Genomic DNA, 12014 nt, shown 5'->3' on the forward strand with positions numbered 1-12014 from the left:
TCATTCTATGATGCCAATATTACCAATATTACCCTAGTACCAAAGCCAAACAAAGACACCACAAGAAAGGAAAATACAGACCAATTTCTCTAATGAACCTAGACACAATAATCCTCAACAAAATACATGCTAACCATACTCAACAACACATTAAATGAATGATACACCAAGACCAAGTGTGATTCATTCCAGGTATACAAGAATGGTTCAACATAAGAAAATCAATGTAATACACCTTATAAAGAGACTGAAAGAAAAAAATGCACATGATTTTATCTATAGATGCAGAAAAAGCATTTGACAAAATACAGCACTCTTTCTTGATAAAAATACTGCAAAAGATTGGAGTAGAAGGAAACTTTCTGAACATGATAAAGAGTATTTATGAAAAACCCACAGTCAACATTGTTTACAATGGTGAAATCCTAAAATCTTTCCCTCTAAGGTCAGGACAAGACAAGGATGCCCACTCTCACCTCTTCTATTTAACATTGTCTTAGAAATACTCTCTCGAGCACTGAGGCAAGAACCAGATATAAAAGCATTCAAATTGGAAAGGAAGGGTCAAAATTTCATTATTTGCAGGTGACATGATCCCATACATAGAAAACCCTGAGAGATCTGCAACAAAGCTTCTAGAACTCATAAATAAGTTTAGTAAGGTCGCAGGTAATAAGATCAATGTGCAAAAATCAGTAGCATTTCTCTACACCAATAATGAGTAATCCCAGGGGAAATCAAGAAACAAATACCATTTACAATAGTAAATAAAAAATCAAATACCTAGGAATAAATTTAACTAAAGAGGTAAAAGATTATACACAGAGAACTACACAAGAAAGTTCAAGGAAATCAAAGAAGACCTAAATAAATGGAAGAATACTCTCTGTCCATGGATAGGAAGACTAAATATTATTATGATGTCTATCCTACCAAAACTGATCTGTACACTCAATGCAATCCCAATAAAAATCAACAGAGCATTCTTTAATGAACTAGAAAAGCTAGATATGAAATTTATTTGGAAAGGATAGAGGCCCCAAACAGGCAAAGACATATTGAAAATGAAAAATGAAATTGGAGGAATCACACTACCTGACTTCAAAACACACTACACAGCTACATACTACAAAGCATTAACTTTATTGAACATTCAGGGTCAATTTCTCTTCTTGCCCTTGCCCATGACCTTAGCTGGTGTAAGGACTGGAGCTGTTACCTGGTACAGAGTGGAGGAGATCTTGTTGATGTAGTACAGACCAACCATGGAGAAGATGAAGCAGGTGGTGACAAAGACTCAGTGGATGAGGCCAGATGCAAAGAGAGCCAACAATAGGCAGAGGTATTGGCACAAGGAGAGACACATAGACGAATGGAACTGAATTGAGAGTTCTGATATAGATCCTCATATATGTAGTCATATAATATTCAATGAAGCCACCAAACCTTCTCAACTGGGAGAGAATGGCCTATTCAACAAATGGTGCCTGGAGACCTAGATATCCATTTGTAAAAGAATGAAAGAGGATTACCATCTCACACCTTATACAAAAATCAACTCTATTTGCACCAAAGACCTAAATATAAGAGCCAAGACAATAAAGACTTTGGAAAGCATTATGGGGAAGCATCTACAAGACCTTGTAATAGAAAATGGCTTCATGAACTTCACACGCAAAGCAGGAGCAGCAAAAGAACAAATAGATAAATGGAACTTCCTCAAAATTAAAGCCTTCCTCACCTCAAAGGAGTTTGTCAAGAAAGTGAAAAGAGAGCCTACACAATGGGAGAAAATATTTGGTAACCATATATCTGATAGGAGACTTATAACCTGCATATATAAAGAACACATGTATCTTGAAAATAAAAAGGGAAACACCCATTTAAAAAATGGGAAAAAGATTTAAACAGACACTTCTCCAAAGAAGAAATACAAATGGCTAAAAAAATGAAAAAATGCTCCAAATCTCTAGCCAGCAGGGAAATGCAAATCAAAACTCCAATGAGATACCATCTTACTCTCATTAGATTGGTAGCTATAAAAAAACAAAAGATGACAATTGCTGGAGAGGATGTGGAGGAATGGGAACACTCATCCACTGCTGGTGAGAATGGAGAAGGATCAGCCATTCTGGAGGACAGTTTGGCAGTTTCTCAAAAAACTAGCTACAGATTTGTCATATGACCCAGCAATTCCACTACTGAGTATATACCCAAAAGAACTGAAAACAAGGACACAAACCGATACATGCACATCAATGTTCATAGCAGCATTGTTCACTATTGCCAAAAGCTGGAATCAACCCAAATGCCCAGGAACAGATGAATGGATAAATAAAATGTAGTATATACATTCAGTGGATACTACTCAGTTTTAAGAACGAATACACATCAAACACACGTGATAAAATGGATCAATCTTGATAACCTTATGCTGAGTGAAACTACCCAGGCAACCAAGGACAAATACTACATGACCTCAATGATATGAAATAAGTAAACCAAGCTGCCTCAGAGAGCTAGAGACTGGATGATAGGCTTAAAAGAAATTGGGGGGTAGAGGAAGGATGTAAGCTGTCACCTACATGGGTGAAATCTATGATAAGCTGGAAATAAGTATTTGTAAAGGACGGGATACAATGGGGGAATAGGGTGAACTTGGGTGGGGCTTGCAGGCTTGAGGGGCTAGGATGGGAGTGTGGGTAATATTTCCCAAGAAAGTGGGGGAGGGTGGGGGAACATGCAAACAGGAGATTTTCAGATATATGGTTGAGAGTATAATGCTGAGAAAACGTTTTCAAAAATGTAATAAGGAAGGTTACATGTTTAACATGCTTAAAGGGGATAATCTGATGCAGGACAGGCTCCTAGGGAGTGTGTGAGTGCTCATTTTGCCATAGTGGGTTATATCATTGGATAAGACCCATATAATGAGAGTGAAGGTATACCCACATCCTGGGGAGGACTGATGTTCTCAAATAGAGGGATTTGTATCTCTCGAGAGAAACGGTTGCTCCCAATATTTTAGAGCAGTCATGCATGTCAAGCCCTCAACACTGTTGCAAGTATCTCTGAACATGGCCCTTCAAGCAATGAAGATTGACTGTTACTGTGGGTCCTAATGGGAGGTATTGAATAGATGGAACCAATGTAACTGTGTGGGCAATAGAAGTGTTCCACAAGATTACGCAAGGATGGATATAAGACATGTTAAATGACACCAAAAATACATAGTGGCTGATAGGCTAAAATGTAAATCATAAAGTAAAACATAAGGTAACTAAAAATTTAGAAAATTGTATAGTCTAAAATATAAACCACAATGTAAACCCAAATGTTACCTTGTTTGAAAGCTATTGTCTCAATATCTGTACATCAGTTTCAGTAAATACAGTATGAATATGTAAAAAGATTATTGCTGTCAAGGGAAAAGGGTTTTATGTTGGATATGTTGGAGTACTATATATTGTATATATGAACTACTGTGATCCAAAACTTTTGTGAAGGTAAGCTTAATAATTAGGAAAATAAAAAGGAAAACAAAGGACGTAGACACTGAGGAAAGGACGGAAGAAGTTGCCTTGCCAATTTGAATACAGGGCAACACTTATTGCAGTGATGGAAGGCAAAACATCAAAAACAAAGCTTTTGCATTTTTAAATTTTTTGATACCCCAATTTATTTTTACCTTAATTTTTCTAAATTAATATGTATTCTCTATCTAACCTTTAAAATCATCACTGTATTCCATTTTACTATTAATGGAACCTGGCAATATATTGGGCTTCATTTTTTAAGAAGTTTTGGATCACAGAGAGGTTGAACAATGGCAGGGGAGGAATACTGGTGTGGGATGTTATTGACAGGGGACACATGGTTGGCAGGGAGTTCTCCAGGGCATATATCCAGGGTACATAAAAATGTTTGGATATTTTCATAGTGGTTACAATTAATAACGACAACTGAAGGAGTGCTGAGCTCCTAGCCAGGGGAGCTCTATCACAGTCACTAAGGGAACAGCAACAATTCCCCAAGTGAAACTGCAAAGACCAAAAAAGAAGGAAGGTCCAACAATGAGCCTTTGACACTAATGACTATGCTTGTAAGCCTGTGCACCTGATATAAGAACAAGGCCTAGAGCTGCAAGATACCTAAGAGTTACCCCTTGAGAGCATCCACGTTGGTCAAATATGGCCAGTCTCAAAGCCAAACTCAGCATGTAAATGTGTTGCCTTCCCCACATTTTGGGACATAACTCCCAGGGATGAGCATCCCTGGCACCGAGGGATTACTACCACGTACCAGGTGATGATGTAACTAGAAAATGACCTTGAATAAAAGGGTCAACTTGGACCAGCAGTATATCTCAGTCTACAAATAATACCAGGAGTTAAAAATGCTTTTGATTTGAATAAAAGGGGGAAATGGAAAGGACAAATGAGTTTATATTGTTATGAGTCTCCAAAAAGAGCCAGGATGTTATCAGAGGGGTTGTCCTTATGCATACCTCAGCAGAGTCCCAGAGACAGATAAAAGTAGATAAAACCCTGGCTATAGGATCTTCTGAAGGCTACAGAGACCCACAGGTTCTATGGTCATGGCAGATGGAGTTCAGTGACATCTCAGTTGGCCCTACATTGGAGTTTCTGTTTCTGTGTGATGGAGCTGGGCTCAGATGTGATCTTTGTCCACAAGCCTCTACTTTTACTTTTACTGGAACTATTGTTGATGCTGGGATTGAATGTATACCCAGGGACTTGAATTTCTGAACTGACCATGTGATAGCCAGGCCCTGAACCTCAACAGACTTGCAACTCCTACACTCTGGTTTATTATTGGGCTTACCCCACTCAGCTAACATGGAGGTGAAGAAAGTCAACCACCACACCAGGGAGCCAAGAGTGCCTGCAACTGAAAGCAGGAGAATTGCATCCAGCATCCATGTGGAATCTAAGCCCCCTCTTGATATAGATGTGGAGTGGACACAACCATTCTAAGGTCCACAGGATGGAGGAGTAGTGTGTGGATTAGCATGGATTTACTGATATTCTATTCATGAACTATTGTGATTAGTAGTCAAAGAAAATGTGGCATTGGTGTGTTGATTGTGGCAATTTTGGCTACTGGGATTAGGGAGTGGGAGGAAGAGATGTGATGTGGGGGCATTTTCAGGAGTTGGAGTTGTCCTGGGTGGTGCTGCAGGGACAGTTACCAGACATTGTATGTCCTCTCATGGCCCACTGAGTGGACTGTGGGAGAGCGTGGACCCTGGTGTGGACCATTGACCTTGAGGTGCAGCAGTGCACAGAGATTTATTTCTCAAATGCAATCATTGTCTCATGGTGATGGAGGAGGTTGTTGTTATAGGAGATTAGTTGGGGTGAGGGGGTTGGCGGATATATGGGGACCTCGTATTTTTTTTAATGTAACATTAAAAAATTAAAGACAAAAAAACAAAAAAAAACTAGTTAAAAATGTTTAGCAATAGTGCAAGTTAATGGTGGTAGGCTGAGGTACGAGAGTACTGTATGATGTTATATATGTTTGTAAGTTCACAATTATTATTATACACGTATGGTTTATGTATGTTCATGTATGAGTGATACACTTCAATAAATTTTAAAAATGTGAATGATCTGAAAACAAATTTCATAGAGTGAAATAATTGTTGACTTAATGTTGTCTGTTCAATCAACAGAAACTTTTAAGTGGCATCTGTTTGCTTGACTCAGAGAAACTTTGCTACAAAGCAGTATAAATATCCTAATTTTGAATATGTGTGTACCTGACATAGCTGCATGGAAGCTTCCAGGAAGTCTATAAAGTAAGACAAGCTAGGATCAGTTCAATCTAAAATTTGATTAAAAAGAGGGGTTGAAATCTATTTGGGTAGCTTAGATATTCTTCTTAAATTCAATAAAAAATGACCATTAATCATCTATTGCTTGTATGTTGGATAATATATATACACACATCAGGTTTAATAATGTAACTACTGTGAATTATACAACTTTTTATTTTATATTAGAACAAATAAGTGAATTATTGAAAATTTAATACCTGATATAAAGGAGTATCAGGTATTAAATTTGCACATGTCTTCTGACTATTTCACGTATCAATAGAAAAGAGGGTCCTCCACAGATCTTTCCAGGATATTCCCATCTCTGTTCCTCATCTCTGCTCCTTGTTTGAAGTGATCCATATGCACATGCCTAATGTTTTTGCACTTGCAAAAGTTATCAAGTCTCCCTTGATCTTATCTACAATTCATTCTTTCTTTGCAGTTGACATCTTACTTTTAGCATCTTTTGCAATCTAGACAGATGAAGTATTACCCAAATCATAATTCTTCAACTTACCATTGAATTTTTCAGATTTTTTTTCACATTACCATTTTACCTTTCCTCATGTAGTTTGTATACATAGCAAGATGAACCTGGGACATGACTGAACTCGTTGCTTGGAAATCATCTAGGCTAAGAATCACAGTTTATCGATTTTGAGTTCTGCTTTTTACACAAAAAAAACTGTCTGACAAAATTCAGCAATGTTTTGCACTTGGGGAGCTGGGCGCTCTTCTTTGCCAGCCCCATGGGGTTAGTTTCGTAGCGATGCTGCAACAAAGGGCACAAACTTCGTGACCAAAAACAGCAGAAACTGCCTGGGTCAGCTCGGGATTCCACCACCTGTCCACCAGCCACCTGGAAAATCCCCACCATCAGCACAGTCTGTGAAGGCCAGGGAACCACCGAGGGATGCTGGATGCTCTGCCCGCCTTCCCTTCCCTCCAGCTCCTGGGACAACCTCTGCTCATGTCAGCCTGTCAGAAAAGCTTTATTGAACTAAAAATCAAACACAAATGTATTCTCTCACGGTCCTGGGGAGCAGAAGCTGAAAATCAGGGTGTTGCAGGGTTGGCTCCTCTGGAGGCTCAGAGGGAGAAACCGCCCTTCCTCTCCCACAGCTCCCGGGGCTTCCAGCCAGGCTTGGCATGCCTTGGCTTGCAGGTGTGTCCCTGTGCTCCCCACCTGACCTTCCCGAGCTGGGGTTTCCAATCACCCCCTCCTTACTAGGACACCAGTCACTGGATTAGGGCCACCCCAGTCCAACAGGACCTTATGTGAACTAAGTGCATCTGCAAAGACCCTATTTCTAAATAAGGCCACGGTCACAGTATGGGGAGGTTCACACTTCAGTATACCCTTTCAGGGGACACAATTCATCCCAAGACACCTGGTTTTACTTGTTGGGTCCTGGAGGTTCTGGTTTCAGAATGTTGCTTTCTGAAGAGAAGCTGACGTCAGGTTCATAGTTGAATTACAGAAAGACGAGGGGCTTGCAAGCCTCCAGCATGCTTGGGTCTGCAGTGACCCTGTGCATTCCTTCAGTGCCTGGGAGAAAAGTTTTGAAATGGTCTGAGGCCTCTGCTTGGTCTACAGAGGAAGGTAATAGAAATTTCAGACCATTGCTTGCCCCCTCCTGAATCTCGTATACTGGGCGTCTTGTCTGCACTGTCTAATATTGCAGCCACCTGGCCATGTGTGGCTTGTTTAACGGAAAGCAAAATTTAAGATTCAGATTTTCAGAGGCTCTGAGTATACAGGATGTTCAATTAGAGAAACAAAGGCTAAGTTTTTACTGAAGAGCTGAATGCCTAAGGAACTAGGGGTGAGGGCAGTATGAGTTGAATTTAATGGAAGAGCATTGGAGAGTCAGGTGAGAATGTCTGCTGAGCTCCCATCTTGTGTAAAACCTGCTGACACTCAGCTTAGTTTCAATGTTGAGGAATAGTTGTAGCTCCAGAGCAGTATGGGAGCAGACTCTGAACATGTTGGACCTCAGCAGGGTTCCTGTTGGAGACAAATCTCAGCTGTGATGTCTTCCCACCATGGTGCATGGCCCTTTGGAGTCTACCATTCCCCTGGTGTTTGAGCAGCAAAATTTCCATAATGCCAGAGGTGGAATATTCTTGAAAGCCTTTGCCTTCGGTGTCCATCAGGCTGTTCCATGGAACAGTGATGAGGAAGTTGATGTGGCTTAAGAAGTTGGGTGCCTCCCTATCACATAGGAGTCCCCAGATTTGGTCCTGGTGCCTCATAAAGAAGACAGCAAGCTGATGCAATAAGATGATGCAATGAGGAAACACAGATGGAGACATAACAAGCAACGAACGGGGGTGGATCCAGCAGTTGTGCACCCCGCTCCTACATGGGAGGTCCCGGGTTCAGTTCCCAGTGCCTCCTAAAAAGAGAAGAAGACGAGCAGATAGTGTGAGTGCAAAAGTGATTGGAATTTCTGATTTTTGGAGTAACACTGGTGGGTAGAGTTCCAGCTGAGACTTAAGCCTTGTGTGGGGTGGGAGTGGTTGAATAAAGGTTGTTTTATATCTGTGGGGTAAAAAAGAAAGAGGGAGCCCTTAATTGTTGACTGTGGCTCCCAGGGATGTGTAAGTTCATGTAATTTGAAGGGAAGGTATTTAGCCTTTCTGAACTCTACTCAGACCTTCTAAGTTTAAAAAATGTGATAATAGAGAATATTCTTAAGAGGAAGGAGAGCAAGTGGTCTCCTTATCCAGTTTTCCCACCACCGTGCTTTCGCACCCACTGCTCTAGGTTGAAAGAGGGAAAGGAAAAAGAGTAGAAAAACTGGATTATCTGTTGTTTGAGGGAAGGAATGCTGCCTTAGGTGTCTCTGTACTTCCTTATGAGTGTTTGCTGAGAGCAAACTCAGTGAGTGTTAGCTGGATGGGTGGGAGAAGGAGAGGGCAAGGCTCAGTGCCCACACAGAAGTGGGTAGGGGAATCAAAGTGGGTTTGACCTGCTTCCCCACCCCACACCAAATACATGACATTTCTTACCTGGGCTCTCAGCGCTGTCCTTTGTGCCCTGCTGAAGCCTGCGCCCTTCTGTTTCCATACCTGGTGCTCCTCACTAGGGGGTGGAGGCGGGGAAGGAGCACGTCTGACCACGGGGTCTGTAGAGCCCCGTTAGCGCTGGAAGGAAAGCAGTGGGGGCTTCAGAGGGGGGTTTAGGCAGGAGGGATTTGATCCCTGCCCACCGTTTACCAGCTGAACGGCCTCGACCTGTTCCTTATTCTTCTCAGCCTCTCTTACCTGTAAACTGGGTCTTAGACATTCCTCTAGATGAACTTATTTTGAAATATAATATACATACAGAATAGTGTACAAGTCGTAATCGTACAGCTCTCACAAAGCAGCACTGCACAAATGGAGGACAGAATAGTGCAGAGATCCAGACCCTCTTCTTGGCCCTCCCAGTCATCACCCCACCCCACCCTGATCCAAGAGGACCCCATCCCAATGTCTAACTTTATTTTAGTTCTGTTTTTGAATTTCATATGGATAGAAACATATAAGAATGTACCTTTTGCATTTGGTTTCTTCTGCTTAGCATCATTTTTATAAGATCCATCTACAGTGTTGGGTGTAGTTGTGGGGTGTTGTGTCTCCTTACTGAGCACAGTTCCAATGTGTAACTATGCCACAAGCTAATTATCCCTTTCACTGTTGTAGACATTTCAGTGGCAAGGCAATCTCTTCCATTCCTTCCTCAGTGTCTACATCTTTTTTAAAATTTTAAATGTTGCATTCAAAAAGTATAAGAAACTCTTAATAAGTAAAGAAACAACTCAATAAATGCAAGGAAAAATTTTGAGTGGGAACGTCATTGAAGAAGGTTCCAATAATCTGACAACACCAGGTTGAGCGACTGGCATGGTCATGCATTACAGGAGGGATGTAAAATGGCACAGCTGTTTGGGAAACTGTTGACTCTTTCTTATAGATTTATGCATATACCTGCATTATGACTCAGCAATCCCACTCCTAGGTATTTCATGCCCAAATGAATTGAAGCCATATGTTTGCACAAAAACTGCACACACATCTTTATAGCAATCATAATCTTTAAAATTGGAAATAGTCCAAATGTCTTGAAACTGGTGAATAAATAAGCAAACTGTGGTAAATCTTCACAATGGAATACTATTTAGCACTAAAAAGGAGTGATGCATGAATACATGCAACAAGTTGGACAAATCTCAAATGCATTATGTAATGAAAGAAGTGGACTTGAAAGACTTCACACAGTAGGGTTTCATTTATATAGCATTCTGGATGAGCCAAAACTGTTAGATTATAAACAGCCTCGTTGTTGCCAGAGATGGGAATGAGGGAAGGTTGACTACAAATTAGCATAAGGGATTTTTTTAAGTTTATAGAACTGTTCTACATCTTGAATGTTTTGTAGTTATACAACTATGCTTTGGACCAAACTCACAGAAGTATACACTACAAAGGGTGATTTTGCTGTATGTAAATTTTTCTTCAGTAAACTTTACTTAAAAAGAAAAAAACAAAAACTAGTGTTGACATTGAATATAAAATCTGACTCAGAGCTTCCTGAAAGCCAATGAAAGAAGCTAAATACAAACATACAGGCCTCTCATCCTGGGGAAAAAAATCCAGTTTCTAATGTGACTAAGTTTTCCTAGTTTTCAAGACAGGAAGAAAATTCCTGTCTTGATGGTATTATATGTAAGACATTAGATGGTGAATTGAGTAGTATTCTAAATAAAAGTTTCACTGAAAAGACAAAAATATAATTTCATATGCCATTTCTCTATATCAAATATTGTGAATAGATTGTGAAATAGTATAGAAAAATTACCATTTTGCCTGGGAATCTTATAAGAGCTTAATACATAATAATTTCTGTTAGGGGAAGCATAGTTACATAGATGGTTGAGAAGCAACAAATCTTCCAAATTATCGTTCACACAGCAGCTGCAGCAATCTTAACGTAAAAGACACTCTTTTTTTGTTAACTCAGTTACTCTGATCTGAATTCTTCAAAGGTTGCTCAATGCATGTAGAATAGAATCCAGACTCTTTGTCATGGCCTCCGAGGTCGACATCAGTGGTTCTCAGCCTTGGCTGCTGTGAATCGAGTCTCCTGGAGAGCTGTGGAAACTACCGATTCTGGGATCCCACCCCCCGAGAGTCTGATGACCCCTAGTGGGTGGTGACTGGGCATTGGATTTTCATGAACTCTTCACTTCATTCATTCTAAATCTGTTGATAACCAGACCACTTTACGGTCCAACCTTGTTTCTTTCCATGTCTCCACTCCCTGCCCGGTTTGCCTTCCTTCCTGGTCTTTAAATGTGCTGAGCCCTTTCTCATCTCATAACCTAGTGCTTCTGCACTCATGAGTCAAATGCTACCAACCCTTCAGTGTTGAGTTCAAATTCCATCTCTATTAGGAATCTGGGCCCTTGTCAGAAGCCAGGATCCTCTTTCATATCAGGAATCTGGGACTTTGGAGATTGGGCACTTTCATCATCAGAATTTTGCATCATCTCTGCCTTCTCATGTGTAAATGAGACATCAACCAGAGGTATAATTTGGTCTCCACAGTGAAGTTGTCAGTCTCAGGGACTCAGAAGTCATCCATACTCTTTGGAATTCCCTTATCCAAGGGAGGGACTAGGGTGAGATATGCAAGATAGTGTTGTCCATAGTGGTATTGCCAGGTCACATTGCAAATGTATGTTTAGCTTTAGGAACTGCAAGCACTCCATAGCAGCTGCATCCTGCCACAGCGAATAAGCATTCCTATTTCTCAACATCTTTCCCAATACTTGAAGTTTTCTGTGTTTTTTTTCAGTGTCCATTCTAATAGGTATTAAATGATGTCTCATAGTAGTTTTGATTTGCATTTCCCTAATTGCTAGTGAGGTTGAACATCTTTTCATCTGTATTTACTCCTTAGAAAAAAGTCTATTCAGGTCTTTTGTCCATTTTTTAATTGGTTCATTTGACTTTTTATTGTGGAGTTGTAGGATCTTTTTGCATATTCTACATAGGTATTAAAACCTTGTCGGATATATGATTTCAAAATGTTTTCTTCCATTGATTAGGTTACTTTTCACCCTCTTGAGAATGTCCTGTGTGGTGAAAGAGTGCTTAATTTTGAGGTGGTCCCATTTAT

General features: G+C 40.3%; 1 non-coding gene and 1 gene segment (V, D, J or C); both read left to right on the forward strand.

Moving 5' to 3' along the window:
* LOC131273778 (immunoglobulin kappa variable 3-20-like) overlaps positions 1-12014 on the forward strand; it is a 1006205-nt gene that overhangs the window by 625687 nt on the left and 368504 nt on the right.
* LOC131274142 (small nucleolar RNA SNORA9) lies at positions 7340-7470 on the forward strand. Its single transcript, XR_009181354.1, has one exon. It is a non-coding gene; the product is annotated as a small nucleolar RNA SNORA9 (small nucleolar RNA).

The sequence above is a fragment of the Dasypus novemcinctus genome, chromosome 17, assembly GCF_030445035.2.
Source record: "Dasypus novemcinctus isolate mDasNov1 chromosome 17, mDasNov1.1.hap2, whole genome shotgun sequence".
In the NCBI taxonomy this organism is placed as follows: Eukaryota; Metazoa; Chordata; class Mammalia; order Cingulata; family Dasypodidae; genus Dasypus; species Dasypus novemcinctus.